Source organism: Molossus molossus, unplaced genomic scaffold, assembly GCF_014108415.1.
Source record: "Molossus molossus isolate mMolMol1 unplaced genomic scaffold, mMolMol1.p scaffold_m16_p_16, whole genome shotgun sequence".
Classification (NCBI taxonomy): domain Eukaryota; kingdom Metazoa; phylum Chordata; class Mammalia; order Chiroptera; family Molossidae; genus Molossus; species Molossus molossus.
In genome coordinates, this window is record NW_023425351.1 from 43,846,340 (window position 1) to 43,874,108 (window position 27,769).

Sequence of the window (27,769 nt, forward strand, 5' to 3'; positions counted from 1 at the left end):
ATAAGTAAATGTTTCAAATGGTAATTGGGGCATAAACATCTTTGTGAATTAGTATGGAAGGAGATTCGTCCTGTCCGTGCCCCAGTTAACACTCTTGTGACTGTCTGTTCTGACTCAGACTGTTCTTGACGTGGTGGCAGGTCCATCCACAGGCCTTTCTTTCTCCTAATTTTCTCTCTTCCCTTCCTAGGAGCCTCTTTGTTGCTGGCTGATAATTTATGTCTCAATGTTGCTGTTGGTCTTTTGGCAGCTATGCCTGACATTTTTAATAAAAAACCACTAGCACAAAGGAATTGACTCTGATGGGCCAATAGTCTGAGAATACATATCACAGAGAGACAGGCATCTTCAGTTAATTAAACAGTCAGCTTGCTGGAGAGAGCTCCTGGAAGCAGATGAATTGGAGTATTGTGACATTTTTTTTTGTTGCCATGATTTTGTTGTGTAAGGTTAGGCAAAGTGCAACTGTGCTGAAAGACTCTAGGAGAGAGGGTGTAAATATCCCAGGGCTGAATTTGTTCACTGAGCTTGGAAAGATCCTCTGGGGGAACAGGGGACTCGGCTGGAAGGTGAGAGGGAGCAGCAGTTGATAGAGTATTTGAGTTGACTTGGGAGGGCCAAACTACCCCTTCAAGATAAGTGGAGCAGGGTTCACAGGACCAAATAACATGGCTGTGAGAAGCCTCACCCCAGCTCAGGCAGGGTGGCAATGCGGCTGGACTTGCCATGAAGAGTGGAGTGACATCCTGAGGGATATGTATGATGTCAGGGATGAGAGGCATGGAGATGAAATTACATCATCTACAAGACACATTATTTAGTAATTAAAAGAGGCCAAGAGTCATATGATTTTCTTTTTAAGGCTATGAAAGAGAGACAAACGTTAAAATATGAATAGCATCAAAAGGCAGACTCAAAACAATCATATTAAAAAACCTCAAGTACCCTTGGGGGCAGCCTAGCTTCTAGTTCCTGAGTGAAGCTACTGTCATGTTCCTGCCCACTGGGACAGAAGGCAGGGTTTGATGACAGTGGTGACACCTGAAAGGTGTTCTGACAATGCGGTGGAGAAAGTGAGCAGGCCGTGTATGGCAGGAAAAAAAGGAACGCTTCACTGGGGTTGGTGTGTTCACTCGGCAAGAACATTGGAGTGGGTGGGGCAGAGTGGGTGGGAGTGAATTGTAGGGGAGGTACTGGTTCCCTAAACACCTAGGAGGAAAATAGATCCAATCTTTAACACCTGGATGTCTGGAGCTCATTTGAGATAGAGGTCAATTTGGATTGGGCAGCTTTTACAAAGATGGAAAACCTGTGCAATTAATATTTTTGGGGAAACCACATGACTCCCCAATCTGTTGATCTGGAAAACACCTATTACATAATCTTTTACAGTATCTTTTAACTACCAAATAAGAATAATAAACCTTCCCAAGACAATGTAGAAGAAATGCTTAGCAGAAATTTGCTACTTAGAAAAATTTTTCATAAATTTAAAATTTAGTGTATAATTAAACCACAAATCAAGATTTCTACTCTCCCCTTTTGTCTATAAGGAAAGCCTAGTAGGGATGCATAATAGATGCGGAACTAACTGTGCTAGGCAGTTGGACATGTGCAGAGCAAGGACGATGGGCCAGGTACAGGAGGTCACTAGGGTGGAAAGCCCCAGGTGCTTAGCAACTGACAATTGTAGGGTAGGACCTTTTTCCCAGGGTGACCTTTCCTCCCCTAGCATATAGCTGGTCATGCGGTTTGGACGCCCTGACCTCATCCTCCCTAGAGATAACATCTAGGCATCCGTTGTATTTCAGGTCCGGGCCCAGAAAAGCAACAAAACCAGACAAGTGATGCCACAGCTGACCTCAGAACCAGCTGCACTGAATAATGACCCCTGCCCTGGTGCCAACCAATCAATCAGTGGAGAACCCCCCTCACCCTGAAAGGACACACCTGGAAAACTGAATAGTCTATTGAGATCTTCCCTTGGGAGCTCCCCTGAAATCTCCATCCTTAAAACGCTTAAGATGGAGGACCCATAGTGCTCTCCCTCCAGGGAGCATGCCCCAGCCTTTTTATCCCCCCCTCCCCCTCTTCCCCTCTCCCCTAGGAGTAGCACCTTTGCCTTCCTCATTTCTAAGCTCCAAGGGCTCTTCCTTTACCTAGACAACTTGTTTCCTAAGCCCATTTCTTCTACAAATTACTTCTTCTGCTTCTGTGATTTTTCCAAATAAACATTCTCTTATAGTTTGAGTCTTGGCTCTTAATTCTCTTCTAACCGGAACTCAAGTACCAAGGTGCGGAACCCAGGTCTGGTCTGACCCCAGCAGTCTAACACCAGGTGCCGTTCCTGCCACTGCCAATAGTAACAGCTCTCCAGAAAGTAACTAGGACTTGCACAGGGTATTTTGAAAGAAGAGCTGCCAGAATGGGGTGATTCACTACATAACAGGGGGGTGGACAAGGCAGAGAGAAAGCAGAAATAAGAGCCAGTTGGGGGAGAAACAGTAAGTTTTGCTTTAGACATGACATGGTTAGCTGATGGTAAGCCATGCACACGAGAGCATCCAGCAGGCCTAGAGGGAGATCAGGACTAAAGCTGTAAATGAGTTATTTGCTTAGAAAATGGTCCTCGAAGTTGTGAGGGTGGCTGAATCCACAAAGTGAGAGTGGGGGACTGCTACAGTTAGGAGGCAGAAGGAGAACGAAATGTAAACAAAGAGTACTGAGAAGGTGGGCCTGAGAATTGAGAGAAAAAACACACTATTGCTAGGTCTCTGAAGTGGGGAAAGAAAAATTGATTGATAGCATCAAGTGGCCAGTAGATTGGCAAGGAAAAAGTTCTTGGACTTGGAAAATTGAATTCATAGATGACCTTTAAGGGTATAGCTTTATTAGATTTCTAAGAATGGAAGCCAGACTGCAGGGGTTGAGTGAGGCATGACTGATTGTGAAGAAAGTCAGTGATTATTTTCTTTTGCAAGGTTTGATTTTAAATTCTAGTCCCAAAAGGTTAAAGTTCTGAGTCATTAATGTGCAGTTAGTTTTAACAGACGCTGTGGGTCTTTCTTGAAAGGCAATAAGTGAACCAAAGAAAGGCAGAAAAGGTTTATCAATATTTTGTGAGCCTTTGCAGTTTCCAAGCACCTTTTAACACAGTCCCTTGTTTTATCTGCCCAAGAAGCACCCAGAGGCAGGTAACAGCAATTCCATCCTGCTGGAGCCTGGCTGGTGTGTCTCAGTGGCTGAGCATCAACCCACGCACCAAGAAGTCACCAATTCAATTCCCGGTCAGGGCACATGGGGATTGATCCCCAGTGAGGGGCATGCAGGAGGTGGCCAATCGATGTTCTCGCTCATTGATGTTTTTATCGCTCTCTCCCTCTCTTTTTAAAAATAAAAGCTATAAAGAAAAAAGATTAAAAAAAAAACCTGCTAGGGGTTGTGGCTTGCCTAGGATATCACTACTGGTTTGTGGCAACATTGGGGCTCAAATTCTGTCTCCTTTTCCACTATATTCTAAGATGTCATTGCAATTCACAGTTACTGAGGAGCCTTTTAGGCAAATAACTAGGATTCTGGGCCTCAGGGTTCCTGTTTTTGGCCAAAGTTGGGAGATGTGGTTACTTGTTGGGGATAAATATTCCCTGTTTGTTTTGGTGAGGAGGATGGGTCTAGATTAGTGTGGCTCAGAAATGAGACATAGTGCATTTACTTTCTTTTTCCATGGAGTGTAGCTAGAATAGTGGCTGTTGGCAGCATGTCTCTCAGTGGGTTAAGTAGAATTTACTGAGTACCAATTATATGCTAGAGTCTAGAGTGCTTAAGGGTACAAAGATCCATCAGGTTCCCATTTAGTAACAGGACAGAGAGTGAGACAGAGTTTTATAAATATACACAATCACTATGATACTTGTAAAACTGCTTAGAAGAAATAAATAGTCATTTAAAAGTTGTTTGGCAGTGTTTGGCACAGTTTTTGTTCTAAATGCATTAGTTAAATACAATTATCAAGTGAAAGAATAAAAGATAGTAATGAGAATTTAAGTGAGTTCAGTGGGGAGTTAAAGAAGCAAAATCATAGAATGTGTATATGTGTATAAGTGGGGGTGATGATGGGGAGATGCATGTCAGAAGAAAGAGGATGATAGCTCCAGGGATCTGGGGCAGCTTGGACCAAGAATGAGAGCTGGTGGAGTGTAGAGCAGATGTAGGAAGACGTCAAAAAGCAGCCTGGTGGAAATGAAGCATGTGGTTTAGGATGAATGAAACAAGAAAAAGAACAACGAAGGTCACTAACTAGCTCATTGTTTTCTTCTTGTCTGCATCTTTGAGAGAAGCTCACAGGTGCACACCTTGTTCAAGGCTAAGACTGTGGCAGCTGTTGTTTGCAGTTGGAATTCTGTTTCAGGCACACCTCCACACCAATCAGCCTGGCTCTTCTGATGGTCTTTACTCCACTTCCCCCTTCCCAGTATTCTACAAAAACCTTGGCACAGAGAAAAGAAAATATGTCCTTGCATGTAGAAAAATTTTAGAGTAAGCAGCACCATCATTTTCTAAAAAGATGGTATTTTGTACAGCTAAGAAGGGACAAAACATTAGATTTGTAAATGTTAGTCAAGCAGGATTCTGGAGCTCAATTTTAAAACAAAAGTGCAACAAAATGTCACATTTATTATAAAGCATGAGCTGTCACCATCTTATCCTTCTGTGTCCTGTTTAACAAGACATACATTGCCTTTTATTTTGTGTAAACGAAAAAAGAAAAACTATTGAAATCTTTCCTAATCTCTCATATTGAGACAGGCCAGTAAGCCAGAAGTAGACTAGGGAAACAGGGACATATAACTGAACAAACTGGCAGAGCAATTCACAGCAGATACAGAAGGTCACCTCCCTAGAGATAACATCTAGGCCTCGGCTGTATTTCAGCTCCAGACCCAGAAAAGCAGCAAAATCATGTGGGCACCAGGACCTGTTACAATGACTAAAGACCCCCTGCCCTGACATTGACCAGTCAGTGGAGGCCACACCCTGAAAGAGCACACCTGGAAAACTGATGAATATTCTGCGGAGAACCTCTCCTGAGACCTCCCCTAAGATTCCTGTCTGCAAGAAAGATGAAAGCCTCAAGACAAAGGACCCAGCTCCAGCTCTCTTTGCAGAGCAGCCTAGCCTTCCCCTTCCTCTTCTCTTCCCTCTTCTTCCCCACAGTCATGCATTCCCTAAACTCTTAGGATCCCCACAAGACTTGAAACAGGGCTGTGGCAGCTCTTCCTGGGCTAACCCCCTGAACCTGTCCCCAAGGCCCCCTTTTCTCTGACTTCCCAGAGAGCGAAAGCAGCCTAAGCTCCCCTTCTGCTTCTTCCATGCTAACCGCTTCCTTGTGTCACTGTCCCCAGCTTTAATAAACGTGCCCTCATAGTCACCTGGACTCGTATTTATTGTGAAAGTTTTCCTGTACAGAGTCAAGAACCCACACGCTTCAGGAGGCCCACTCAGATCCATAGGCAGACCCATTCAGGGCCAGGTCCCCTGTCCAGTAGCAATATATACTTAAAATTTCCCCACCAGATTAGTTTAATGAAAATAGTAGCAAAAAAAAAAGGTACTTTTTTTCTTACAGGACATTGAAATTCTAGTGAAAATTACACATCAAAGTGGAATTTTAAGATATTTATGTTTCATACTGATGTCAAGTCACTTTGTTTATACTATTAAGGAAATGTTTATGGGATGAGTATGAGTAATATACCGTCTTCTCTGATTTCATTGTTTCTCTTACTGATAAAATTTTAAGAGGGCATACAACAGAATAACAAATAATGGTTCAACTGGGTAGAAAAGGGTTTTAGTCTATAATGACTTGCTCTATTTTACAACTTCTCATATTTTATCAAACCTGCCTTTGACTGTAGCTAATTCTTCTTGATTATATAGTTTAGTTCTGCCAAGATATACAGCTGTTTAGAGTGAAATATTAAGTTCCTATTGCACCATAGTTCTATTCTTAGAATGTCTAGTAGCATTTGAATTGGGTTTCCAAATAATTGTGTTCTGGTAATGAACTTGGTATGTCCAAGAAAGCAGTAGGTGCAGTGTAGTGGTTAAAAAAAATGAATAGTGAGTTGGTTATGAAATATGGGCTCTGGAATTAGATGACATGACTTCAGATCCCAAATCTGCCCTTTACTCTTGTGTGCTCTTGGGCAAGTCACAGTTTCGTTATGTGTGGGAATAAGATTGCTTACTTTATTAGGTTATTATAAAGATCAAATGAGTTAATACATATAGAATACTTAGAAAAAGTCTGGTCCTTAATAAGCACTCAATAAATGTTAACATCATTTATTTAAATAAATGTAAATGTAAAATGTATTATTGAAGGGCTACATTTTGCTTCATCGTGGCAGATCCACCATTTCTGATTCTCTGAACATTTGTTTAGTAACATTTGTATTGAGCCGCTGGCTTTGGAGATGGAGGAGAATCCATGAGCCGAGGAATTTGGGCAGCCTCTAGAAACCGGAAAAGGCAAGAACCTCCAGAACTGTAAGAGAATAAGTTTTTGGTGATTTATTACAGCAGCAAATAAAAAATTAATACATCTGTAAAAGTTCAAACTATCATACTGAGTAGTCCAGTTTCTCCCATTTGGTAACATTCTAGCTATCTGAACGTGACTAAAAGAATAGTTTCCCATATCTTGCAAGGCTTATGAGTCTACATTCTGTCCCAGGACCACAACTAGCAATTCTTTTGATATTTGTTTCTTCACCTGTCTAAATCCAGTCAATGAAGAGCCTTTTCCCAGTGTCGAATGCTGCTTTTATCATTGATAAATCAGGGTAAGCCGCACAAGGTGCTGAATGTTAAATTCTTTTAAATTTATTTGCCAGTGTCACTTAGTTAATGATGACTGCATTCTCTAGGGAAGTTTCTTGGTCTCTTTGTTAACATGGAAGACATCATGTCAGATATTGGTGAAAGAGAACCTTCTTTTGTTCTTTTTTTCTGGACAAAACTCCTGCCTATGGACATCATGCGGTACTAATGGGTGCTTTGTCTCCTCATAGTAAATGGCCCTCGCACACTGTTCGGCTCAGAGGTGGGCAATAATCCAGCTCTTCCCTGGTACTTCCGAACCTGAAGGCTGACAGCAAGTGTTTAGGTGTTAAGTGTTAGTGTGTTTCCTGGCCGGTGTGGCTCAGTGATTGAGCGTCGACCCACCCACTAAAAGGCCACTGGTTCAGTTCCCGGTCAGGGCACATGCCCAGGTTGTGGGCCCAATCCCCAGTGGGGGGCATGCAGGAGGTGGCCAATCGATGTTCTCTCTCGTCGATGTTTCTATCTTTCTCCCTCTCTCTCTAAAATTAATAAAAAGAAAAAAAGTGTTAGTGTGTTAAGCGTTTAGGTGGAGTGAAGTGGTGGAGTAGTGAAATTCCAGGGGTAGGGGCAGCGACTGAGAGACTAAGACAAGAAAGGAGGAGTGAGTGAGCAAGGAAGAGCAGGAGAGGAAAACCTCACAGAATTTGAGTCTCGGCACCACTTAAATGTGAGGCACAGTTGAATTGCAGACCTTTGCAAAGTTTTATACGAGCAAATAAACTCCCTTCCTCCCTTCCTTCCTTCTTTCCTTCCTTCCTTCCTTCCTTCCTTCCTTCCTTCCTTCCTTCCTTCCTTCCTTCCTTCCTTCCTTCCTCCCTTCCTCTTTTGCTTAACCTAGTTCAAGTTGGTTGGGTTTCAGTCACCTGCAAGGGAAAGAATTTGACTTTGGGTGGTGGGCACATAATGTAAAATGAAGATTATGTATCATAGAAATGTACACTTGAAACCTATATAATCTTATTAACCAGTGTCACCCCAATCTAATAAAAAGGAAGAAGTGCACTGATTAGTGCACTTGGTAGAAGAGTGATAGGATCTATAACACCCAAGTCTGACTAATCTTGCTTCTCACCATAGGTTAGGGGTTTCCCTATCTGCTAAGAAAAGCATGCCACCAAGTAACTGATAAGTCACTTATGCATTCCTTGGAAATTTTACAAAATCCTTTAACAAGTCAATTATAGACTGGTGTCTTGTGTTCAGTAATTCTCAAAGAGAGTTTTACAGACTATATTTTGTCAAGACATCTATTTAAAAAATAAAGTTATAAGGATAAAAAACAGAAACACTGAAAGCTATCTCTTGGAGAGTCATAATATAAATGAACATTAAAGGCTCTGAGAAGTTCTGCATTAAATAAAATTGATCAGACTTCCGGTCAAGATGGTGGCGTAGGTAAACGCAGTATCGCGTCCTCCCACAACCGCATCAAAGTTACAACTAAACTACAGAACAACCACCATTCAAAACCACCTGAAATCCACCTAAATGGAAGTCCTACAACTACAGAATTAAAGAAGCAGCTGCATTGAGACTGGTAGGAGGGGCAGAGGCAGCGGGCTGGTCCCACACCCATGTGTGGCAGATAAAAATCAGGAGGACACCTTGGCTGGGAAGGTCCTCCCTGAGGACAGAGGGGTCCCCATCCCACACCAGGCATCCCACTCAGGGTTCCAGTGCCAGGAAGAGAAGTCCCCATAACTTCTGGCTGGAAAAACCAGCACGAACTGAGGCTCAGGGAGGCTGAGGCAGCTGGAGCCCCAGGCAGCTCCTCTTAAAGGGCCTGCACACAGACTTACTTGGACTTGCTCCCTCTAGGCTTGGAGGGAAGGCAGCTTGAGGGGCGCCAGAGACATACAGGGGACAACTGAGCTGTTTGGCATTGGAGCAAGGGCTGGAGAGGCAGCCTTCTCCAGGACAGACGTGCTGTTGGAGGCCTTTGTTCCTTTGGTGAGCCCTTCCCTAGGGCGGCAGACAGCTGCCATATCTGGGACTCCAACAACCTAGCTCACACTGGTTGCCCTGCCCTGTTGATTCCCTGAGGCCTCGCCCCACCCAACTTTCAGGCCCACCCAAGCTGTTGCCAGTTGTTTAACCATAGGATTGGCCTGTCTTGGATCCTGCTTCAGGTTTTCCTAAATTCTTTCAAACAAGCAGCATCTGATCTCAGATAGCCCCATACCTCTCGTTAAGTAATACACAGAAACAAACACAGAGAGGCAGCCAAAATGAGGAGACAACGAAACAGGTCCCAAATGAAAGAACAGAACAAAACTCCAGGAAAAGAACTAAGTGAAATGGAGATAAGCAACCTAACAGATGCTGAGTTCAAAATACTGCTTATAAGGATGCTCAGTAAACTTAGTGAGGACCTCAACAGCATTAAAAAAGACCAGTCAGAAATGAAGGAGGCACTAACTGAAATAAAGAATAATTTACACAGATTCAATAGTAGAGTAGGTAAAGCCAAGAAGCAAACCATTCATTTGGAATACAAGGAAGCAAAAAACACCCAATCAGAACAGCAAAAAGAAAAAAGAATCCAAAAAAATGAGGATGGTGTAAGGAGCCTCTGGGACAACTTCAAGCGTGCCAACATTCGCATCTTGGGGGTACCAGAAGGAGAAGAGAGAGAACAAGAAGTTGAAAATCTATTTGAAATAATAATGGCAGAAAACTTCTCTAACTTGGTGAAGGAAACAGACATACAAGTCCAGGAAGCACAGAGAGTCCCAAACAAGATGAACCCCAAGAGGCCCACACCAAGACACATAATCATCAAAATGCAAAAGGTACAAGACAAAGAGAGAATCTTAAAAGCAGCAAGAGAAAAGCAGTTCGTCACTTACAAGAGAGTTCCCATAAGACTGTCAGCTGATTTCTCAAAAGAAACTTTGCAGGCCAGAAGGGAGTGGTAAGAAATATTTAGAATGATGAAAAGCAAGAACCTACAACCAACATTACTCTATCCTGCAAAGCTGCCATTTAGAATTATATGGCCATATAAAGAGTTTCCCAGACAAGAAAAAGTTAAAGGAGTTCATCACCACTAAACTGTTATTATATGAAATGTTGAAGGGTCTTTTTGAAGAAAAATATAAAATATATGAACAAACAAAATGGCAATGAATACATATCTATCAACAATAGAATCTACAAACAAAAAGAACAGGCAGAACAGAAACATTCTCATAGATATGGAGAACATTTTGCCAGATGGGAGGGGGTTTGGGGGAATGGGTGAAAAAGGTGAAGGGATTAAGAAGTACAAATTCACTGCTAGACTGACAAACCTCAAAGAGAAGGGGGTTGGGGGGTGGGAAAAAATAAACCAAAGGACTTATATGCATAACCAATGGCCACAGACAATAGTGTGGGAAAAGGCGGGAGGGAGGTGGAAGTGGGGAGGAGGGGGTCAATGGGAGAAAAATGAGGAACATCTGTAATACATTCAACAATAAAGATAAAAAAAGAAATAAAAAATAAATAAAATAAAATTTATCAGATAGTTTATTATAAATAATATATTTTAAATGTATAAAATGTTGAACTTTATTTATAATTAGTAAACACAAATTTAAACAACTTTATTTTAACCAGTAAGACTGACAAATATAAAATATATTACTACACTGTTTTCGGTAGGATATCAGAAAACTGGGGTTTGCATGCATTGTTGAAGACAATGTAAGTTGCCACATCATCTTTGGAGGGCAACAACTGACAATATTTATGATAAAAGTGCACACACACTTTGACCTCTCCATTCCACTTACAGAATGTTATCCATATGCTTCTGCATTTGCATGAGAGTATTTACTTCCGATTTTTTTTTAGTTAAAGATGTGAAATAACCTAAATGACCACTGTTTTGTACTGGTTATATAAATTATAATGCATCCAGTCAAGGCAACCCCTTCAGGATGACCTTCCTTTCTTTGGAAGCCTCCAAGCAGGCAGTTTTCCTTACCAAACCTGTGTCTGGAAGAGCCTACACTGAAGACAACCCTGGCCAACGAGGAAGCACTACAGATCTGTGCTCTTGAAAATGAGCTTGCTGTGCTCAGAGCTCAGATTGCCAAAATTGTGACCCTGCAAGCAAGAACAGCCAAATCTCACTGCAGGTGATTTAGATTCTAGCAAGTCTGTTACCACTGCACCACCCTCTGTTCCACTACTGCCCCCTTCTCCACCCCTTCTCCACCAGTGCTCCACCAAAGCACATCTGCCATTGATCTGATCTGAGAACAGAGAGAGAGAAAATCTGGTACTGGGAAGATGTTGGATAAGCACAGCCCAGAGAAACCTGATATGCCAAACATGCTAGAGATCCTTAAAGATATGAACAGTGTAAAACTTCGTTCAGTAAAAAGATCAGAACAAGATGCAAAGCCCAAGCCTGTGGATGCTACTGACCCTGCTGCCCTCATAACAGAGGCTCTGAAAAAGAAATTTGCTTACAGGTATCGAAATGATAGCCAAGGTGAGGCTGACAAAGGAATTCCCAAGTCTGCATCAGAGGCCGCATCAGAAACAGTGTTGTTTGGGCCACACATGCTGAAGTCTACAGGAAAAATGAGGGCTTTAACTGAAAATGTTTCAAATTCCTGAGAAACCTGGTTCAGCTGTTAGTCCTGTTTGGCTATTAGAAATCAACACTGTTTAGTAAATACCTGAATTTAATATTCAGTAGTCGCTTTTTAAATCGAACTAGAGGATTAAGCAATAGCGAAAGCACTCTTTGTGTTTGCTTATACCAGAAGGTCAGTTCTGAAGTTTTCCAGAACATACTTATTCTGACATGACCTGTTTTTAATATATAGGCAGGATGTTTAGGTTTCCAGTTCTGAAAACAATGATGTAGATTCAGAAGGAAGAACGGACATTTGTAGATGAGCGTTTTAAATTCTTAACACCAATTTATCTGTACAAGTGTTGCGTATGCATATATTTGGATATGAGGCAGTCTGTGTAAAACATATACTGAGGGTGCCACTGTTTGTTTGCAGCCATCATTTACTAGTCATTGACAAAAAGCTGGCATAACCCAGTTTCTTGAAATGAAATATTGTTGGAATGAGATTGGAATCTTCTTACCTCAAACAGAACTTTTTTTTTTTTTAATCTTAGATTTTCTCTCACATTTTCTTATAGATGGAGTTTGAGTAGGGACTCTCCAGTCCCTACTCAAAGCTCGCTGCTAAAATTCCATAATGCTCTCCTTTAAAAAATGAAGTCACCTCAATGCCATCCATTCTGAGGAAGAAAACATAGTTTTCAAATAGGAAGGAATCAGTCTTGAATTAAATCTCTTTTTAAGTAAATCCCAGAATGTTCCATCTTTTTCTTTTAGTTTACTAAATGGCACCATAAAAACAACTTGTTGCTAAGTTAATTCTTCTGGAGATTGTTGACATAATGGAGCTGAACATTTTTAATATTGGTCAAAATAGTAGCTTTAAAAATGGAACACTGAACAGGTGGAACATTTTCCTATAAGGTGTTTATCATTGGTCAGAATGCGGTTCTGCTGAATTACATTACGCAACATAAACCTTAGCTGTTATTAGAAAACAGAGAACCGCTTTTCTCATCCAGGGCTTCTAGTGAATTGCTACAAGTGATAATTTTTAAATACTTGATAAATCTTCATGATTTTCTTTATTTCTGTTAGTCTCAGTCATAGATAATGCCAGAGTCTCCTACCATGAGTAAATAGTTGCATTTATCATTTAAACCTAATTTTTTAAAGTTGTATTTCCTCTAGGGAGTAGGAGATGAGAAGAGTAAATAGACCTTAACTTTTAAGTTATTGAAAATGTGTGCAATGTTCTAAATGTCAGCAAATATTAGTTGAGGTAATTTATATAGATTGGTTATTCAGCTTAAATTTGAATGTGGCTTATTTTACACATGCTGTTGATGTCCATTATTTCTAATTGTTTTATATAGTTTAACATTTCTGCCTTTAAAAGAAATTCATAAAGTTCACCTGACACACATATTTTGACTTCCTAAGAAATTATACATTTGTTATCAGTATTGAATTTTGGTCAGAGCTTCAATATAAGGAAGTCACTGTTTTGAAATAAAACTTTTATTTTCCTTGGACCATAAAGTCTAAAAAATAAAATGAGATAGATCTAAATCAAAGTTTCTCAGCAACAGCAGCAGCATTGCTGTTTGAGGCTAGATAATTCTTTGTTGTGTGAGGTTGTCCTGTGCACCTAGGATATTTAGCAGCATCCTTGAACTCTATCCACTACTTGCCAGTAGCACCTGCAGTGCCCCCTTTCCTAAGTAGTGACAATCAAAAATGTCTCTAGACATCACCCCTGTTTGAGAACTACTGATCTAAATGAACTGTTATTTCCCCCAAGATACTATAGTGGCCCGGCCAGTGTGGCTCAGTTGTTGAGCATCGACCTATACACCAGGAGGTCGCCAGTTCGATTCCCAGTCAGGGCACATGCCCAGATTGTGGGCCAGATCCCCAGTAGGGGGCATGCAGGAGGCGGCCAATCGATGTTCTCTCTCATCGGTGTTTCTCTCTCTCTCATCAATAAGGAAAAAATAATTTTTTTTTTTTTTTTATCTTCACCCGAGGATATTTTTCCATTTTTAGTACAGATAGAGTGGGAGGGAGAGAGAGGAAGGGAGAGAGAGAGAGAAACATCGACGTGAAGGGACACATCGAGTGGCTGCCACCCGCACGACCAACCAGGGCCGGGGACAAACTGCAACTGAAGTACGCGCCCTTAGCAGGAACCGAACCCGGGTCTCTCCGGACCGCAGGCCGACGCTCTAACCGCTGAGCCAAACCGGCCAGGGCAGGAAAAAATAATTTTAATTAAAAAAAAGACATTATATTAAGTGAACAAAGGAAGGTGCAGAATTGTACTTAATGTGTGACCACTTGTCTCAGCTCTTTGCCTATATTCGCCTGTATCTTGACTAGAGAAGATGCTTATAGATGTGTACAATGGCTCCAGAAGGATACACCAGAAACTGATAACAATTCTTGATTCTGTGAAGAAGTAGGGCATAGAAGGTGAAGTGAGAAGAAATCTTGCTTTTCATTTTATGCTCTTTTCTACCATTTGAACTCTTATCAGGTATACGCATTGCTTTTTTTTTTTTAATTTTTTTTTTTTTTATCCTCACCTGAGGACATTTTTCCATTTTTTTGTTCAGATAGAGTGGAAGGGAAAGAGAGGAAGAGAGAGAAACATTGATGTGAAATGTTTCTCTCTCTCTTCATGTGAAAGGGACACATCGAGTGGCTGCCACCCGCATGACCCAACCAGGGTCGGGGACAAACTGCCACCGAGGCACGTGCCCTTAGCAGGAACCGAACCCGTGATTCTCCCGTCCATGGGCCAAGCTCTAACCGCTGAGACAAACTGGCCAGGGCTGCATTACTTTTAAAAGAAGCCTAGGAACTAGTTTAATGGAGTAAAATGGAGGACATTTCTCCATTTTTTGTTCAGATAGAGTGGGAGGGAGAGAGAGGAAGAGAGGAACATCGACATGAAAGGGACACATCGAGTGGCTGCCTCCCGCACGACCCAACCAGGGCCAGGGACAAACTGCAACCGAGGTATGTGCCCTTAGCAAACCCGGGTCTCTCTGGACCACAGGCCGATGCTCTAACCGCTGAGCCAAACCAGCCAGGGCTAGTGTAATTTTTTTTATTCCTCACTGGAGGGTATTTTTTTCATTGATTTTTAGAGAGAGTGGAAGGGTGTTGATTGATTGTGTCCTGCATGTGCCCAGACCAGGAATCAAACCTGTAACCAAGGTATGTTCCCTTTGACCAGGAATCAAACCGACCACCCTTCAGTGAACGGGCTGATACTCTAACCACTGAACTATACCAGCCAGGGCTAGAAACTAATTTAACCCAACAGTTTCAAAATTCTATAATTCTATAATTCCCACCCCTACTTCCCACCCTGAATAACATCTGAAATGCACTTTGGGAAACAATTTCTTTGCTCACTTTCCTTGATCATTTTTGAAGATCCAACAGTTTTCTTGAGTCTAGGAATGTACTAGTTTTAGAAGACTTCGATCTGAGGGTTATAGGGAAACTTGTCTTTACAAACTTGACTTAAACAGAACTGCTGTAACTGAATTCAGTTATGCCAAAAGGCTAAAAGTTTATTAGTCTTTCCCGCCTTCCAAAAAACTCTGCTGATGCAAATAAAGCTATTCTTTTCACGGAGCAGTCACTTTTAGCTGACCTAAGTTTTTCCTTCCTCTGCTTCCTACAAACCTGGCTTCCAGTTGTTCTGTGTTCATACTTGCTTGTACCCTTGCTGAACTGTTTGCTCTTTAAGACTGGGAATGGTATTTTCTTGTTAGAACAAGTCTTTGCTGAGAGTACATATAAAAGGCACTCTGCAAACACTGTCTCTGTTTCTTACAACAACCTGGCAAAGGTGATAGTCTTGCTCCCATTTTACTGAGGAGGATGCTGAGGTTCCAAAAGTGATGTGGACAAGGTTACTCAGCTGTGAAGGGATGGATCTAGGATTCAACCCCATGTCTGTTACCCTCCCAAAAGCCTGTGCTCTTTCTGCTCCATTCTGATTGCTTATACTATTCTACTGCTCTGTTCAGGTCTTCTGTTTCCTCAACTATTTTTCTACTACTTGAATTGCATCTCAAACAAAACTTTTCCATTTTCTCAAGGTTTGTTCTAAAATAATCAGAGGTTGATAAAAATACTATTAATGGATTTTATAACAAAGATATGCTTTCCAGATTCAAGTCTTATTCCTTATCATCTGTTATATTTTGAAACAAATGTGCAAGAAAACCTTGCATGGTTTGAGCCTATTATTATTTTAATCTCAGCTAAAGAGTTATAACTTGCCAAACTAATTAAATTAAAATGTAATTTAGACTTGAAAAAGTTGCACGTCTAAGGGGATAAAATGCACGATTTCTCGTATATGAATTCTAAATATCCCAGCTGTCCAGGATACCAGAGTACATTAGTCAGATGTCTCCTTAGACTCCTCTTGGCTGTGACAGTTTTTCAACTGTTTTTCATGACCTTGACAGTTTTGAGGAGTACTGATTAGAATGATTTCTTTCAATTCTCTCCTTACCCCCTTTACAATCCAATTTGTAGTAGTGAACTGTTGGAGTGCCCATTACAGTTTTTGCATAAACTTGTGAACAAATTCTTCCAAATGGAAAATGTGGGACCCCTGACCTGGGAGAGCCAGGGGCACAAGCAAATGCTAAATGAACCAGGGTATAGAAAGCGTTGCCAGGGTTTCATCATCTTGCTTGTACTGCTTTGCCTTTTGCTTCTCTGCTTTCATTTTCTAATCTTCTTTTGTTACTAGCAAGTGCCTGGGAGGTGAGGAAATGAGATTTTTCAGCTTTTCACATCCCTCTCTGCATCCTGCTTAGATGAGATCTCTCCTCTGTATCAAGTGCACACTTGGAAGAAACAAAGCCCAGTGGGACTTGACTTTGGCACACACGTGTACACTTGTGCTCTTCATTTCTGGTCTTTGTCTTAAAATGGGGAAATGCTTTGCTAGGTTCATTCTGGTATTTTCATAATCCCTATGCCTGTGCTCAGAAATCTCGCTAGGAAGTCCACAGGCATGGAGGAGACCTCTGGTGTTATCATCACTGGGGCTTTTCTTCATATCAATACAGTAAGATGTATGCTAATCAAATGAATGTGTAGACTTTTAAATTTTTAAAATAATGTTCTTATCTTTCCACCTTTAGGGCTTGTTGATTATGACAATCTTTCAACATTAAGGTTTTAATGCTAAAATTGCTGCTTCTTTTTTTATTTTTAAGAGATTTGGTAACTACTTTTATTTTATTTTTTTTTTTTTTTGTCCTCACCCGAGGACATTTTTCGATATTTTGTTCAGATAGAGTGAGTGGGAGAGAGAGAGAGAGAAACATCGACGTGAAAGCGACACATCGAGTGGTTGCCACCCACACGACCCAACCAGGGCCGGGGACAAACTGCAACCAAGGTTCGTGCCCTTAGCGGGAACCGAACCCGGGTCTCTCCGGACCACAGGCCGACGCTCTAACCGCTGAGCCAAACCGGCCAGGGCGGTAACTACTTTTAGATAGTTCTGACTCCTCAGCTCATTTGCTAGGACAGCCAAATTTTGCCAGGGGTTTTGAGTTCATCTCTGTCAACTGGTCAGTTCCTCAGTTGAATAAATACTAAATTGTTTCAATAACAGTTGCTTGGTTGATCATTTTCTCTAACTGGTGTTATTGCTTCTTGTTGCCATCTTGTCAAAACTGTTAGGCTTTCTTGAAGATGACATGATTATGTCAGTTGCAGAGAAAGCAGGGGAATTTATAAACTTCAGTTAAACTTTTCCCTTTCTTGGCTTTTTATGGATTTGCTTGTTTGGAACACATTTACTTATGACTTTGCTTACCCTTCTCATGGCTTCTCTATCTTCTTTTGCTCTTTCTTTCTCCTCCTCATCTGCTTCTGCTTTCTCCTTTCCCCCTCCTCTGTGCTGAGCTAAGGTGTGATTAAGTTAAATAAAATGAAAGTGTGAAGAATGGTGTACATGCATGAAATTCTCAGGAAGTTTATGGTTTGTTAATCCAAAATAATTTCTGAAGGGAAGTGGATTGGAGGGAGGGCAAAGGGGGTCAACTGTATAGTGTTGGATGAGAACTAGACTTGTGGTGCTGAGCACAATGAAGTTACTACAGTTGACCTTGAACAATATGGGTTTGAACTGTGCAGGTCCACTAATACATGCATTGTTTTTCAATAAATGTCCCGTCGGCCTTATGTATGCCCAGATTTCACATCTGTGGATTCAGCCAGCCAGGATGTGGCAGGCTGACTGTATGCACTGTTCTATGTCATTTTATATAAAGGACGTGAGTAGCTTGGTGTTGGCCTGGCTGACCCCACCCCTCCTTCCTTTCCCCATCCCATGATTGCCCCCGTATCCTCATCCTGCTGGAGTTGCCCCAAAGCAAGCTTTACCAAGCTAAATGGGAGAAAGTGTTCCCAAACTGGCCAGTACCCATAAGGATGAGCAAAGCATCTGAGCTGCTGACTTCCTCCATCTGCCACTTGAGGGGAGGAGTCAAAGAGGTGCAACGGGAAAGAAGATCTGAGCTTGACTCCTGGCTTCGTTGTTTACTACCTGTGTGATTCACTTAACTCCCTAACCCCATTTCCTTTTCTGAAAAATGGGGAATAAGAGTAAGTTCCTGTAAGTTGTAAGAATTTAATGGCTTACAAGGCTTGTGAGAATTTAATGAAATAATGCATGCAAGCCACTGACATAGCGCTTGTCGCAAAGTAAGTACTCAGTCAATGCTGATATACTTCAAGCGGCCGTTGTTTGTTCGTTCATTCTAGAAAAATCTACTAAGTGGCTGTTATGTGCTGGGTACCACATAAGCACATGAAGGAAACAGTTCCTGTCTCCAAGGATCTGACAGTCCAGTAGAACAGGCATAAACAAAAATAAGCTTGACAAAGAGCCACAGGAACATGTGGGGCCAGGGTGAGAGCAGAGAGGAGGAAGCGGATATTTCTAAGTGAGTAGGAGAAGGAGCACAGGATTGGCTTCAGAAAAGATGCAGCAGAATTAATATCCAGGGAACTCAAGCCGACCCTGTGCAATTCCTGTGGCTGATCACTCACCAACATAAAACTTGCCTCATGGAAAAGATGTTAAAAACCCACTTTTCCTAAAAGCATTTAAAAAAATGGCTATGCAAATTTTGGAAAGCAAAACAGGAAACCAAATTATAGGCAAGAGAAAACACTCCTTCCTTCTCAAGACTCTTGGGCTTGGAAGTTTCCTGCCAGGATGTTGACCAGAGAGAGAAACAGCCTGACTAAGAGCCATTTATTTCTCATGAGTTTCTTTAAAAAGAAGCTGTTTTCATTTTTTTACATTTTCAGTGGCCTTGGGAAACACCTCCTACAACAATAGAAATATTCAAAAGAGATTCGGGGAGAAATAATTCCTTCTGGGTCTAAACTGTTGATATATGACATTGGCCTACTGCCTTTGTGTCTGTGCTGAATTTTTTTTTCCTTTATTGATTTTAGAGAGAGAGGAAGTGAAAGGAAGAAAGAGATAGAAACGCTGATGAGAGAGAACATCAATTGGCCACCTCCTGCATGCCCCTCACTGGGCATCGGGCCCACAACCTGGGCATGTGTGACCAGGAATCGAATCTGCGACTTCTTGGTGCGTGGGTCAACGCTCAACCACTGAGCCACATCGGCCAGACTGAATTTTTATTTTAAAGCACATTATAGCATGAAAGGGCTGGGCAGGCTGTCTGAGTTTGAGTTCTGGCTCTACAATGAATAGTTACATGATCTAGTGACTATTGGGAGAGATAAATGATACATGTAAAGTAATGACTGGGGCACCTGACCCAAGAATCGTCTGTCTGACTCTTTTTACTCATCCTTTGCATCTCAGCTCAAATTACTTGCTCAAGGAAGCCTCCTCTGACCTTCCAGTCTAGGTTAGGTGTTCTGGAGAATGTACTCATAAGTCCTATAGCTTTTTCACTGTGACATTGTCACATGTCACACTTATAGTTACTTGTTTATGTTCAATTTCAAACTGGAATAGCAGCTATGAGAGAGCAAGGACCGCGTGTGTCTCATTCACGGCTGGCTTTTAGCATCTAGCTTGGTCCCTAGAGTATAATAGCACTCTACGGATATCTGTTGACTGAGAGGTGGGCTGGCAGATATTATTATTCCTCTCACATATGAAGAAATCAAGAACTCAAAGAGTATAAGCAACAGACCCATGATCACACAGTCAGGAGTCTCAAGAACCAGGACTTGAATCTTGGCCCTCTGACTTAAAACAAAATAGTGCTTCCAGGGAAAAGCCCCCAAGTCTTAGTTTACTGGACTCTCATTCATTTAATCTACAAATGTACAGAAATACTGAATACCAGCTACAATGCCACAAAAGTATTGGGGAGCTGAGCCTTTCTTTAGGTGACATCCCTCTTCTTTTAGTCCCAAGCAAGGTCCTTTCTCAGCCCTTCCACTCTTACTGATAACACAAGTCCCAAGGATTTCTCTTGCTTTCTCTCCTTCCCAGGGTCCAGTGACTCTTCACTTTAATACTCTCCCTTGGCCGAGACCAGCGATTTTCAACTCTTTTCATCTCATAAACAAATTACTAAAATTCTGCAGCACACCAAAATATATATATTTTTTGCCGATCTGACAAAAACATGGGTATAATTTTTATTCATTCACACCAAAAAGTTATTGTTGTGTCAGCTCTCATCTTTTTTAAATTTGATAATCTAAGAGAAGAGTGGTCAGTGCCCCTAACTAAATAGTCAGGTACTGCATATTTTAAAAATTCTTACAGCACACCAGTAAAAAATTCTTACAGCATACTGGTTGAAAATCGCTGGCCTAGACTGACTTTCTGAGTGGCATAGAGGCTCTGTGTCCCACCTCTCAGCTTCATCCTCTGCTGTTTCTGATGTAGTACACAATTTCTTTTCTCCTTTTTGTTTTTAAGGGTTTTTATTGCTTGGTGGAAATAAAGTCACACACACACACACACACACACACACAGAAGGGGGGGGACACGGAGGAGGCAATAAAACTTTAAGAAGTCTCAAAAATCTCCAGTAGTAATTATCCCTGTTAATTCTCATTTGAGGGGACTGTCCTGGATGCCCCACATACATGCTTATGCAGTTGATGGGAGAAGGCCAGGATCAGGCATGGTGCCACACAAGGCTGTTCACTGAAGAAGGCTTTATAATATAACTCAAAATTAAAAAGAAGAGAGGCATTTTTAAAGTATGATAAAGTCCAAAAATTAAGTTAACAAGGAGGACATGTGAACCTAGTGGATGCTAATGGCAGAAGATTAGGTAGAAAGATGATACCTTTAGTGAGAGCCACCAGTGGAGATGGCTTAGCTAGGGAAAGAGCAGCACTGATTCTTGTGGACTTCCCCTTCCCCAGAAAAGAGCAACAGACACTTACTTCCTTCAGATCAAAGATAAGGAGGCAAGCCCGGGAGCAGCAGGGGAGGAGAGGAGTCAAAGCAAAGGAAATATAACCTTTTACAGATTTGTATTTTCATACCATCCTCTCTTCCTAGATTTCCTTGGGACAGCTGGTAGGTTCTATACCAGCACTCTTTTATTCTTGATGCTCTTTAAGTTTCCCTATATCTTGAGATCTCCATGTCTTATAGATCCTCTTGGACCTTCTTACCAGATTTTCATGCAAGATACTTGTTAGGGTAAAATAATAGAAGTCAACCAGTAAGTGGTGCCAATGCCCCAGATCCAAGTTTAATTTTGTTTCCAAGCAACAAAAGAGTCCCTTCTCTCCCAAATCTCTCTTGTAGTATACAGAGAAAGTCAAATTAGGCCATCTCTCCCAAAACATTTTTGAGGTAAGGAGAGGAGAGTGGGAGAGATACATCTGAATGTCTTTTGCTTGCTTAAATAATAGGGCCATGTGGTGTAGCCCACATCCCTAAAAACCATGGTGATTCCCAGAAAATGTTCTATCCATGTAAACCAATGATTGGAGGAATGCCAAGTATAAAAAACAAAAAAATGGGAAGCTATACACTCCTCCTACTGAGAGCAGGAACCATGCCTTTATGTTAAATCTAGCAAAACTTCGGAAATGAGGAGAGCTAATAACACTGTGATTCAATGGAGGTTGAACGACTGCTGGGAGTGGCCTATGGGAACTGTCTAAACAGAAGAGGAGGTTTTTTGTCTTTCTTTTGTTGAGCTGTATGAGCACTCTATATATATTGGAAATTAACCCCTTATCTGATATATCATTGGCAATTATGCTCTCCCATACAGTGGGTTGCCTTTCCATTTTGATGATTGTATCTTTTGTTGTGCAGAAGCTTTTGAGTTTGATGTAGAACCGTGTGTTCATTTTCTCCTTTGTTTCTGTTGCCTTAGGTGATGTATCAGTGAAAATTCTACTGCGTCTGATGTCTGAAAATTTTTTGCCTACAGTTTCTTCTAGGATTTTTTATGGATTCATGAGTCACATTTAAGTCTTTTATCTATTTTGAGTTTATTCTTGTGTATGGTGTAAGTTGATGGTCTGGTTTCATTTTTTTGCATGTAGCTGTCCAATTTTCCTCAACACCATTTATTAAAGAGGCTGTCTTTACTCCACTGTATGCTCTTGCCACCTTTGTCAAATATTAATTGAGCATATTGCTTTGGGTTCATTTTTGGGTTCTCTATTCTGTTCCACTGGTCTATATGCCTGTTCTTGTGCCAGTACCAGGCTGTTTTGATTACAGTGGCTTTGTAGTATAACCTGTAATCTGGTAATGTGATCCCTCCTACTTTGTTCTTCTTTTTCAAGATTGCTGTGGCTATTTGAGGTCTTGTTTGGTTCCATATGAACTTTTGAAGTTTTGTAGACAAAGAACCCAATTAAAAAATGGGCAGAGGAACTAAATAGACACCTCTCCAAACAGGACATACAAATGGCTAAGAGACATATGAAGAAATGCTTAACATCACTAATCATCAGAGATGCAAATTAAAACAACAATGAGGTCACCTCACACCTGTCAGAATGGCCGCCATCAACAAATCATCAAACAAGTGTTGGCGAGGGTGTGGAGAAAAGGGGACTCTAGTACACTGCTGGTGGGAATGCAGACTAGTGCAGCCACTGTGGAAAACAATATGGTGCTACCTCAAAAAATTAAAAATTGAACTTCTATTTGACCCAGTGATCTCACTTCTAGGAATATACCCTAAGAAGCCTGAAACACCAATCAGAAAGAATATATGTACCCCCCCAGTTCGTAATAGCACTATTTACAATAACTAAGATCTGGAAACAACCCAAATGTCCATTAGTAGATGAATGGATAAAAACGCAGTGGTATATATACACAATGGAGTACTATGCAGCGGTAAGAAAGAAAGACCTCTTATCCTTTGAGATGACATGGAGGGACCTGGAAAGTATTATCCTAAGCAAAACAAGCCAAACAGAGAAAGACAAATATCATATGATCTCACTTATTTGTGGAATATAATAAACATAACAGTCTGAGGAATGGGGTAGATCCAGAGATGTGGAAGTGGGGTACAGACTGACAATCCCCAGAAGAGGGGATGTTGGGGGAGAGATAAACCACAGAACTTATATGCATGTATGCATGAACAATGGACACGGACAACAAAGCTGGGGACAGGGAGGGGGGAATCAGTGGGAGGAAAAGGAGAAACATCTGTAACAAAAACAAATTAATTAGTTTAAAAAATATCCTCAAATAAACAGATGAGGAGGAAGAATAGATGAAGGGAGTTAAGATATATTCACAAAAGGGGATGTGAGTTTTGGGAGATTCATCACTTCAAATACGTAAGGCCACATGGAGTATAGTCTGAATGTGTGGGTATGACCCACAGATCCAGATAGTAGGACCTTATTCCTCAGTAACAAAACAGACGAGACAAAGGACTGTTGGTTGAGCTGGACAAAAGAAGGGAATTAAAAAGCCAATCTATTATTGGTTATAAAACTTGAACTTTAGCCCTGGCCGGTTTGGTTCAGCGGTTAGAGCGTCAGCCTGTGGTCCTGAGAGACCCGGGTTCGGTTCCCGCTAAGGGCATGTACCTCGGTTGCAGTTTGTCCCCGGCCCTGGTCGGTTGTGCGGGTGGCAACCACTCGATGTGTCCCTTTCACATCGATGTTTCTCTCTCTCTGTTCCCCTCTCTCCCTCCCACTCTACCTGAACAAAAAATGGAAAAATGTCCTCGGGTGAGGATAAAAAAAAAAACAACTTGAACTTTAAAAAGCTCTACCAAAGCAATTTAGTAATGAAACTATGTAATTCTGGGGATGCTCACCCAGTGAGTATGTTTTAATCAGACAAGACACCATCAAAGAGGGATCCCAGGGAAAATAGATGGAGAAAGCTATGTTAGGAAGCAGTGTGGTCTTTGGAAAAGAAATCCTTCTTCTTGGCTATACCCATGGGAAATCTACTGGCTATAAATCCTTGTGCTGGGGTGCTATCTTGGGCATCATTGCCAACTTGGTTTCAAAGTAACAAGAGAATCTCTTCCTGGGGATGTTTCCTGGGGATACTTTATAAGCCTAAAATCAGAAAATGAACAGATCTTAATCTACTTTCAATTCAGTTTGGAAAGTGGTAGGATGTGCTCAGATGAATAACAAATAAGAACAGACTTTGATTAGCTATAAAAACAATATTTATCTTGGAGTGGTAAATGCATGGCATTATTCTTATTGGCCTCCTATCAGCTTTTTTTAAATTTTAACATATCAAAAAATTAAACATATCCATGAAGATATCTAAAAACCCTGCCTGTGTGATGATCGTGCCTTTTAAATAGTATTTAGCACCTCGAGCTGTTTGGTCCTGCACCACTTTTTCATTATATGGAGACTAAGGAAAGGCTGGATTATTTTTCTCTTTGGTTCATGGACACGTGGTAGTTCTGAAAAGAGTTGGGAATGGTTCCTGAAGAATGATGCTTGGGCAACTGAGCAGAAGAAAGCTGAGAGCATCAGAATGAATGGCAGGCCCCGAAAGTGGAAAAGAAAAAACAAGGCCTGGGAAAAAAAAATGTGAACAATGTCAAGGAAGACGTACCTTGACTTCATTCATTCATTTCTTCAGCAAGTATTTTATTTATTTATTTTTTGCAGTGTAAAATTTTTATATTTAGAGTTAGCCAGCTGGACTCAGTTTAGACGGTCCAATTTTGTTGGCAACATCCAAAGCATCCTAGTCAGGAGCCAGTCGAACATATGCCTTCTTCTCGCCATCAGGCCTGATCAGGGTGCCGACCTTGGCCACATCAATGTCATAGAGCTTCTTCACAGCCTGTTCGATCTGGTGTTTGTTGGCCTTGACATACAGGATGAACGCAAGTGTATTGTTGTCTTCTATCTTCTTCATGGCTGACTCGGTAGTCAGGGGGAATTTAACGATGGCATAGTGGCCAAGTTTGTTTCTCCTGGGTGCGCTCTTCCGAGGATATTTAGGCTGCCTTCGGAGCCTCAGTGTCTTAGGCCAATGGAAGGTGGGTGACGAGTGGATCTTCTTTTTTTGTGTGGCTGTGGACACCTTTCAGCACTGCCTTTTTTGCCTTCAAAGCCTTTGCTTTGGCTTCGGCTTTAAGAGGGGCAGGGGCTTCCTTCTTCGCCTATGGCGCCATCTTCATAAAAAAAAGTCAGCAAGTATTTTAAACAATTCAGTGACTATGACACTGAGCTAAGAACTATTAGAGGTGGGGGTGGAGAGATGATGGGGAGGGAAATAGAAAATAAGTTTAAAACAGACCTTCATATCAAGAGGTTTCCATTTAATACGAAGTGACAACTAAATATGCAAAACAGTATAGATTCTATTTTAAGAAACACTGGAAGATATGAAAGTGACTAAACAGTAAAATCTAAAGCAGCCCAATGATCAATGAATCAATAATATTGATTTCTTTCTATGTCAAGAAGCCTTGGCCATTCAATCCCACATTTAACTATGAAGCATCTGTCCCAAACAAGTGCAGCAGAGATTACACAGATGAATAAACATAGTTCTGCTTTCACAAAACTTGTGCTCTAGGATGGAAATAAAATAAGGACCGAACAATTAAAGGGCACCAAAGGGTGTAACTGTCAGGTGAGAGAGCCTTGGTGCTGTGGTTGTAGCATGGAGAGAGTGAGCCCATTCTGTGGAGAGAAAGAGGGAACATCTGCATGGAAAAGATGATATTTCAGATGGGCCTTGATGATGGAGAACTTTAAGAGGCAGAGATGAAGATCTACCTTTCAGGAAAAGAGGGCCATTTAAGCCAAGCAGAAGGAGTGGTGGAGGAAGGCTAGAAAGGTAGGGTGGATACAGATGGCAGCCCTTACACACCAGGCTGGGGAAGCATAACATGGTTAAAGGGAAAAGGGAAGACACTGAAGATGTTCAGACATGGGTTACAAGAGGTGGGCGGTGATATGATTCAGCCAGGACTTTAAGAGGTCATTTATCAACTACATGTGAGACACGTGGTGGGGAGCACAGAATGAATGAGGATAGAAGTTTTAAAATATTTTAAATAAGGTACATGAAAGTTAATAGAACCAAATGTTATTTTTTGTATTACTGAGGATTACTTTTGATTACAAGTAACAGAAAATCCCCCCCAAAGAGAGGCTAACAAACAAATAGGAGATTATCTCAGTCTCGTGTGCGGGTTCAGGTAAGCAGTCCAGGGCTGGTACGGCAGCTTCGCAGTCCTTAAGGCCCCAACCCACGTTGGCTCCTCACTCTGTCATCCGTAGGAGTAACCTGCTTCCTCATAGCCCAGGGCAGCCACATCTGGGTCATGGCAGCCAGACAGAAGGGTCAAAGAAGAGAGAGAACAGAGAGCAGACACTGAGTGTCTTTTACGGAAAGTTCCCAGAAGCTTCCACATGATACTTCTGCCCCCATCTCATTAGTCAGAACTTAGCAACAGGGCCACATCTAGCAAGGTAAGCTACCTAATAAGGTGTTTTTTCTGGGTATCCATATTTCCAGTGGAAAAACCAGGGATTCTGTTAGGGAGATAAGAAGAGTGAACATATAGGGGCTTCCTCTGGCTTTCTCTGCCAGTGTCATAAAAACTAGAAAAGCAAACTAAGAGGTTGTAACTTCATAATAGCTCAAAATTATTCTCCAAATCTTAAGGAAAAAAAAAATTAAATAAAGATTTCATTGTAGAATCTTATCTTAAAGCTGAGACAAAATAATGCCCTCATTCTCAGATAACACTGGATTTGACTCAATGGCCAAGGCTATCTGAAGCATTGAGAATGTTGGGTTTTCCAGGTCTTCGTGACCCTGCCTTCGTAACCCTCTCTCAGAATTTTTTATAAAAGGAAAATAAATTCATTATCATCGTTACATTGCTAAATTCAGTGACCTGTACACCAGCAATGTGAGCCTTATGAAATCTGTCCTCACTGTACAGAAATAAAGCTGTACAGTACTTCCCACAGTTCATTCCTCTAGTCTGAGCTCCAGCAGCCAACTTCCTTGGTTCATTTTGCATCGAAGCCCTTCTGATCCACAATCTCCCCTCTACGGTCGTCCATGCCCGCCAATGCCTGAAGAATCTTCAGAGTGCATTGCTGACCACATGAAACTGTGTGCAACACGTGCCTCATAGCTCTCCATTGCTCACTGTCTTAACTCCTCGGCCTTGCCTCCAGATCTGCCAAAATCTTACTCACCCTGCCAACTCAACCAGATTTTCCTCTGAGACATTGCTATTGCATCCTGCTTATTTTGCCCTTTGTCTCTTGTTGCTATCACGAGGTGATTAGTGGTCCCCTCACGGAAGTAACATAATGGGCTCTGTGAATTAAACTGAAGCTGTTTTACAGTGGGAATGTTGAGAACTTCAGGGAAGTAACATATCTGTGTTTAAATGTATTACAAATATAGTTATAATGGTAAACATGTTTGTTATAAGCATGTGGAAATAAACCAAACAATGTAGCAACTAGAAAAATAATTTTTTTAAAATGTAAGCACAAACAAATCATTCTTTCTTAAAAAAAAAAATTGTGGTAAGACCACTTAATATAAGATCTACCCTCCTAACAACTTTTTTAAAATCCTCTCCCAAGGATATTTTTCCATTTGTTTTTAGAAAGAGTGGAAAGGAAGGAGGGAGAGAGAGAGAGAGAAAAATCAATGTGGGAGAGACACATTGATTGGTTGCCTCCTGCACGATCCTAACTGGGGCTGACTGGGGCCAGGAATCAAACCTGCAACCCAGGTACATGCCCTTCACTGGGAATCCAAACTGTGACCTTTTG

At 41.3% G+C, this 27,769-nt stretch overlaps 2 pseudogenes; one reads left to right on the top strand and one right to left on the bottom strand.

Moving 5' to 3' along the window:
* Positions 1–1,628: 1,628 nt before the first annotated feature.
* LOC118631453 lies at positions 1,629–11,499 on the top strand (annotated as a pseudogene).
* A 13,139-nt stretch (positions 11,500–24,638) lies between these two features.
* Positions 24,639–25,134, bottom strand: LOC118631454 (annotated as a pseudogene).
* Positions 25,135–27,769: the final 2,635 nt, after the last annotated feature.